We start from the raw sequence: 7,626 nt of genomic DNA, 5'->3' as shown, positions 1-7,626 counted from the left end.
AGTGGGGTTAAGTGGTAAGGCCTCTTTCACACATCCGTCTGTCACCATCAGTCAAAATCCGCCGTTTTGCTAAAAAAAACGGATCCGCCATTTCTCTTGGCGGATCCGTTTTCTTTCCCATTGAGTTGCATTACCGGTGGATCTTGATGGATGATCATCTGTTGGATCCGTTTTTATACGGATCTGCCAAAATTTTGGTGTCCGCAGACTTGCCCGGACGGACAATGAAACGTTTTTTTGGCCGTCCGGATCCGCATTTTACAGTGCGCATGCCCAGAGGAATTGACTCAGCCGGAAATTAAACCCTAAACTTGGTTCTGGAGTCTGGAAAAATCTCTCTCTCTCTCTCCTTTTCCAGGCACAGTCTCTCTCTCCTTTTCCAAGCACAGTTTCCTTTAAATCTCTCTCTCTATCCTTTTCCAGGCACAGTTTCCTTTAAATCTCTCTCTCTCTCCTTTTCCAGGCACAGTTTCCTTTAAATTTCTGCCTTATCCGGACCTGTCAAAATAACGGTCCAGTGACACCCGTTTGTTTCAATCCGCCAACGGATCCGTTTTCCGCCATTTTTTGACGGATTTCAACTGAGCTATAAAACGGATGTGTGAAACAGACCTAAGAAAAGCACAATTATTCCATTGTTTCTTGTGTTTTTTTTTCTGGTAACATGATTCTGCAGGTCAGTACAATGACGGCGACACCAAACTTAGATTTTTTTTTGCTGTATTTTAGTGGAGTGAAGAACTTTGGAAAGAAACATTTAGCTTCTGTTACCATCTTCTGATTTAATCATTTTTTTTCATTAATAGAACTGTGTGTGACTAGTTTTCTAAGAATCAAGTTGTATTTTTTCTTGATTAAATCTTAGGGTACATATAGCGCTTTGATAGCTTTTTTATTTTCATTTTTTGGGGGGTTGTACAAGCTACAAAAACAGAAATTTGGGCATTTTTTATTTTCATTTCAGCATTCACTTTATTGGGCTAAATGTTTCCATATTCTATTAGTGTGGACAAAATAGCAGGCAGCAAAATCAAATATGTAATTTTTTTATTTTTTACATTTAGCTATATAAATTTGGTGAAAAGGGGAGTGATTTAAACATTTATGTATATTTATACAGTTTATGGATATATAGATAGATAGATAGATAGATAGATACATTACTATTTTTAATATTTTTTTTACGTTTTTAGCTGTAATTGCATACACCATACACTACAAAACTGTAGATTTGAAGTTTATTGTAAATTGACAATCTCCTATGATGCCCAGTCACAAGCTCGGCTTTATGGGAGTTCTAATATGGCAGACGTGGCTGCCATGTCATCTCATTGGCACCTCGAGCTCACGTTACACTGGGGACCTATAGATGTCATTATATGGCCCCCATGTTAAAACCTTTTAAATATTAGTCATGCAGCATTTAAGAGGTTAAACTGTTGCGATCAGAGATAGCTCGAATTACATCAGTTTTTGTCAGATGCCAGCTATGTAGCATAGCTAGCACCCGTGCTGTAAGCGGAGGCATCTCTACATAATGATGGCGTAGTTCTGCCATACATGTACCCTGATGGTCGCCAAGTGGCTCACAGAGAGACAAAAGTGATTTACAGATTTTTATTTAGCATATTATCTTTAAGCCATCTGTGCCACTGGTAAAATATTTTTTTGAGGAAGGACAACCCCTTTTAGGATTTTCCTGCATCCCAAATACTTCACTTCCCCTGTATAGCTGCCATAATAATGGTGGCACTACCACACAAATGGTACTGTGGTGCCTAAGTACAGTTGAAGTCATACATTTACATGCACTGTAGCCACAAGCTTCTCAAAAGTTGCTGTTTTTGGTCCATTCCTTACTGAGTCAGGTTTTTCGGCCTCCTTATTTGCACATGCTTTTGCGGATCTGCCCGTAAATTATTTAAATGGAATTGAGGTTAGGCCTGTTTCACACTTCCGTTTTTGACCATCAGTCAAAATCCGCCGTTTTTTTTAAAAAAAAACGGATCCGCCATTTTTTGGGGCGGATCCGTTTTTTTCCCCATTGAGTTGCATTACCGGCGGATCTTGACGGATGGCCAGCCGTTGGATCCTTTTTTTTGCGGATCCGCCAAGTTTTTCGCATCCGCCGACATGCCCCGACGGACCATGCAACGTTTTTTTGCCTGCAGGATCCGCATTTTAGAGTGCGCATGCCCGGAGGAAGGCAGTCAACCGGAAATTTAACCCTGAAATCATTTCTGGCGGACGGAAAAATCTCTCTCTCTCTCTCCCCCCTTCCTGGGCTGCGGTTCCTTTAAAATTCTTCATTCATCGGATCCGTCAAAAAAACAGTCCTGTGGCATCCGTTCACATGAGTTAACAACGGATCCGCTTTCCACCATTTTGTCGGATTTTAACTGACACAAAAAAACTGAAGTGTGAAAGAGGCCTTAAGGATTTGTGATGGCCATTCCATTACCTTCACTCTGTTGTCCATAAAGGGGTTGTCTCGACTTTATCTAAATTATTCCCGGACCGCTCATAGACTATAAACGTCAGGGTGGTCCACGTTCTGCTCTGCTGTGCACGCAATTAAGGTAAGAATTTTCTGCACGGAATCTGCATCTCTTGGCAGAATCCGCAGATCAAAATCCGCAGGTTTTTTTTGCGTATTTTGTGCATTTTTTGTGTGCGGATTTACTGTGGATTCTTTGCGGATTGGAATGCTTTTTTACTCCTGCTGATTTCTATAATGGAATGGGTGTAAGAACGCATTCGGATCCACAAAAAGAATTGACATGCTACTTAAAATAAACCGCTTTGGATTCCGTGCGGAATTTTCCGCAGCTTGTGCACAGCATTTTTTTTTGCCATTGATTTCCATTGTACTGTAAATCACTTGCGGATCTGCAGCGATTCCGCGTGGAAAATCCGCTGCGGATACGCAGCAAATCTGCAACGTATGCACATAGCCTTATGCAGCTGTGGGAGCCAGCTGTCAAGCACAGCTGCTCACCCCATAGATATCAGTGTGGTATGGTCCTGATGAAGATGTTTGGAAACCTTGAAACGCGTTGACATAATAAACCGCATTCATGCTTTTACCTTGTGCGTAACTACATCTTTCAGCTTTGGGTCGTGTGGACTCTGAACCACCGTATTCCTCATTTCCTGCACCCCATAGAGAAGCAGAGACCGTTGTTATCCTCTCTGACTTGCACAATACTGTATACTTAGTTCTTAACAAGTTTTGTGTATACAGTAATAGGAAGTACTAAAGGCGCTTCTTCCTTTGGACCCAGCGGTCATGTGATTGCTGGGCATAGGGAAGGAGCAGGAGCTATGCAGCCATGAGGAAGCTAAAATTCACCTGTAACTGGGGATATTATACCAGGCCCAGTCACAGGAGAAATAAAGTAAAAAATATATTTATATATTTTTAAAGGGTATATATCAGTAGGATCAACCCTGCTAAGTCTTCTTTCACACTTCAGTCTTTTGGCGTCAGTCAAAATCCGCCCTTTTGAGAAAAAAACATCCATTTTTTTAGTGGAATCTGTTTTTTTTTTCATAGACTTGCATTGGGGACGGATTGTGATGGATGCCTGTCCGTTTTATCCGTCATTTGATGGATCCGTTGGAATTTCAGCGTCCGCTGTCTGGATACAATGGACATAGTAACTCTCTCTTTCCATTTTTATGAGAAAAATGTGGATTTCTCTGGAATAAGACATCGGATCACAGATATCAAGGTATCGTTTTATTCCGCTGACCTGCATGCCCATATAGATGGCTTAGGAGGTTTGATCCTACTCACAGATTCCCTGTCAAATGTTGAAATGCCTCCCAAACGTCTTTTATGACCTTATCGGGGGGGCACATTATGTGAAATAAATGAAAAATAACTAAATAAACAAATATTAACAAACGTAAATAAAAACAAATGAATAAAAAAGCAGTAACTCTACAGTATATATAAAAATAATTGTTAAAGAAAGGGGACAAAGTTTAGATAAATTTTAGTGGTCCGTTCTTTTATGTTCCTACCCATGTCAGGAAAAAAAAAAAAAGCATACTGCATGAACATAGCATAAAAATTATGCCTTGTAAAATTCATTTTAATATCTGGGCAAGAAGAAAATGTATAGCTCTTTAATCTACATGGACAAAACCCCTGAAAATGAGCCAGGTCAGGAACGGGGGTAAGTGGCATGGCCCTGAACAGGTTAAGATGTTAATTAGCCACAGTTTTCTGGAATCTGCCAGGCTTCTGACCCATATAGTGAATCATAGACTAAATAATCTCTTTCTACAAGACACAAGCAATTTGTCGAAGAAAAGTTTACAAATTAGATAAAACAACTTGGTAAAACTCCATTTTATTGACCTGGAATCTGTAGAGGGAATAGGTGTTAGTTTGAATGTCTTCTACATAATGGTATGTAAACTTATGACTTCAACTGTAAATATCAGCGGATAACGTCACACTGTGACGCGCCTGCCAGGAGAGCCAGTGCCGACACTGCTGGAACGGTGACAGAGATGAGTAGAAGTGTTATTTTATAAGGGTGAAACATATTGACATTTAAAGGGAATCTGTCACCTGGTTTCTGCTACCTAATCAGAGAGCAGAATAATGTAGAGGAAAAGACCCTACTTCCTATGAAGTGTCACTTATTGGGCTGCTTGCTGTAGTTTTCATAAAATCACTGTGTTACAGCAGGAGATTATCACCAGAGGCCTAGTAAATCTGCTGCCAGGTAGTCCTCTATAGCCACCACTGATTGGTTGGGTTGCTTTCTGTGTACACTATACGGACAGAAGCTGCCAATCAATGGTGTGGGCGGGTTATACAGAACTGCTAGATCTGCTGGAGAGAGAACAGGGATTTTATCAAATTGTCAGCAAGCGGTTCAGTGACATAGCTGAAATGCGGGTCTCTGCGCCTACATAAAGCTGCACTCGGGGTAGCAAAAACCTGGTGACAGGTTCCCTTTTACGGGATAAGGATGCCACAAGCTGCTGAACTCAATGATTGGCTGCAGCGGTAGTTGTTAAGACAGCGCTGCAGCCAGTAGGCAATCACAGGAGCAGTGGTGGACACAAGGAGCATGAGTACCAGCTCGTTTTTAATTGCTATAGCCAAGCAGTGGCCCAATGGCGTGAGATTCCACTCTTGGGAAAGAGATTGCCTGACCTTATTTTTTTTTTTTAATGTTAATAAAAACCGAAATTCGTTGGCTGAGTCCCAAGTGACTACAGCGCCACCAGTGGTCTCTGCAGGGACTGCAACTAACATTCTGTTTTTCAATCACCTGACTGCTGACTAGTGATGGGCTGCAGCGGTCAGAACTTCATCAATGTCTATTTAATGCAATTGTGACAGAAAAATTGCATGCATAGATCTGCCCGATTAGTCACAGCGATGTGAAGGTTACTGAACTTTTCCAATGTGAAGCCAATGGCAGAAGCCAGTTTCCTAAAAATAGGGTCACGCCTCCAGAGTTTCACAAGGCCCTTCCACAGTGTGGTCTGTAGGGGGTCTTCACAATGTGACCATGTCTGGAGGTCCATGTGCAGTGACACAAGCAGCTGAAGGCTTCCTCCCCACTGAGCTGCAGTGCATGATCCAGAAGAGCAGCTCAGACATCCAGCAGGACCCCCTGAGCTCCCCCTCGGAGCCCCCCTTCCTGCTCTCAGCCAATCGCAGAGCACATCTCATCCATGCAAATAGCAGCACAATGGAGCAAAGCAATAACCGCGCCGCAACCAGCCTTGAAACGACCACCACTTGTTTGACATGTGAACGACCAATCATCAGTGAACTTTTCGCCTGCCTGCCACTGAGGTAACCAATGAGCGCGCAGGGGAGGCGTTCCCCGACCAGGTTAGGGTGTCCTTGCAGGGTGTCTTGTGCTAAACTTCACCAAATAATAGCTGTTTGTATTTTGGCTGCAGCAGTGGCCATTTTAGGTAAGTTCTCCTCTTAACTTTTTAATTTGCAGCACCTTTGCTAGTTTGTGTGTCGCCCCGGGCGTGTGGTGGCCATCCATCCCCTTCCTGGGCATCTCTTATGAATGAAACTGTGATTTTTCCGTACTGTTCCTTTGCTTTTTGTGTGGGCTTCAGCGAGGTGGGAGGGGGTGTCTGTAAACGTGTCCACCTCGGCAGAATGCGGGTGTGCAGCCAGCGCTCGCTTATTAACCCCTCCTCCGGCTCCCTTCCTCTAGGTCCCTCGCAGGTTCTTGTGTTTTGGGTTTTTAACGTCCCCCCCCCATTCTGCCCCTGTGGTTCTGCCCACTGCACAAAGCGTGTGCTGTGGGCAGTACCAAGTGGGGGAGGAGTGGGGAAACTGGAAGCAATAAGGGCATGAAAAAGCTGTCCTGTGAATTTGTATCAAGGCCACACATCCATCCATAGTGAGGTGCCTGGTGTGTGGGGGGCAGGAATATGCCCGTGTCACTGCTGGGCTAAGCATGTGAGCACTGCAGATCTGAAGGACTGTTGTCATGTGTGGGTACCTGGTGTCAGGCCTACAGCCCTGGTCTCACCTGCGTCCCTCATGTGACGTGAAGCGGCTGCATTGTGCACTTCCTGCTGAGCAGCCCCCTCATGATGGCCTCCTTCACATGGGGCAGATTTGCTGCTGTGATGCTTCCTTGCCCTGACCTGATGTGCAGTAGTGATGACTATTTATGTGGGCCTCGTTCACACTGTGCAGTTTTATTACGTGTTGCTGTTTAGCTTCCCATAGGGGTGTGTGGGTTGTCTGCTTGTTGACATCAATAAGGGGGATATGGAAATGGCATGTGTGAGCCACCTGAACAGCTGGTAGTTGGACTAAAGACAGAATGGGTTCACAACAGGCATTAAGAAAATGGCCCCTGTGAAAGCCAACGTGCTGTCCCGCCAGGCCACCACAATGTCATCGTGTTGCCTTTCATCATCAGGAGATAGTGGGACATGTAAGAGATGACGCTCTGTCCTTAGGAGCCATAGCTGACTGTCTGAGATTGTCATCCTATCCATCCCTGTATTGTGCGCGCTGGCCACTTTTTGTGGATCTGGGGAAGGGCGATGAAATACAGCCCTCTGAACGTGGCCTAAGGCTCTTGTTTTCCTGATTTTTTTTTTTTTTTTGTTTCACTGATCGAATTGGTATCCATGAGGCCACGTTCACACACTTTGTAAGCCTAAAGCAAGAGTGGGTGAGAAGTTCAGAAGTGATGACGTGTTTCTATTCGGGTATGTGCCCACGATCCACAGTTGCTGTGCGTTGGACGCGGCGTATTTATTTACAGCATGGTGGATGGGATTTCAAGAAATCCCATGTCCACTATTCATGCATAGTCCCCTGCGGATACTGACATGCGGTGCGTCTTTCCTAGACCGCAGTGTGTCAATTTCTCTAGTCTCCACAGCACAAATTACATCAATAGAATGCATTGGACGTGGTGAATCCGCACGGTTCAGTGAACACATGCAGATTTGCCTGCGTTAAAAAGCCGGCAGCGCTTCGGACGCAGCTAACATGTACTTCGTTCACAGCGCTGCTAGTTCCAGATCGTGGACAACCCCCTCTTATACTTTTCATCTAACTGTCCCACTCCTGATTTTGGTTTACAAATACTGATGTAAAGTACT

At 44.0% G+C, this 7,626-nt stretch overlaps 1 protein-coding gene across 6 annotated transcripts in view; it reads left to right on the top strand.

Moving 5' to 3' along the window:
* The first annotated feature begins 4,842 nt into the window (after nt 1-4,842).
* Nucleotides 4,843-7,626, top strand: part of CHD6 (chromodomain helicase DNA binding protein 6) — a 275,948-nt gene continuing 273,164 nt past the window's right edge. For 5 of the 6 annotated variants that reach the window (XM_073555372.1, XM_073555370.1, XM_073555373.1 and 2 more), the window contains exon 1: nt 5,849-5,955. The gene's annotated coding sequence lies outside the window, so the exon portion shown is untranslated. The other variant, XM_073555368.1, reaches the window with a different exon arrangement.

Source organism: Dendrobates tinctorius, unplaced genomic scaffold (genome assembly GCF_039654945.1).
Source record: "Dendrobates tinctorius isolate UK_male_01 unplaced genomic scaffold, ASM3965494v1 ptg000223l, whole genome shotgun sequence".
In the NCBI taxonomy this organism is placed as follows: Eukaryota; Metazoa; Chordata; class Amphibia; order Anura; family Dendrobatidae; genus Dendrobates; species Dendrobates tinctorius.
Note: the sequence above shows the minus strand (reverse complement) of the source record. Positions and strands in the feature narration are given on the sequence as shown.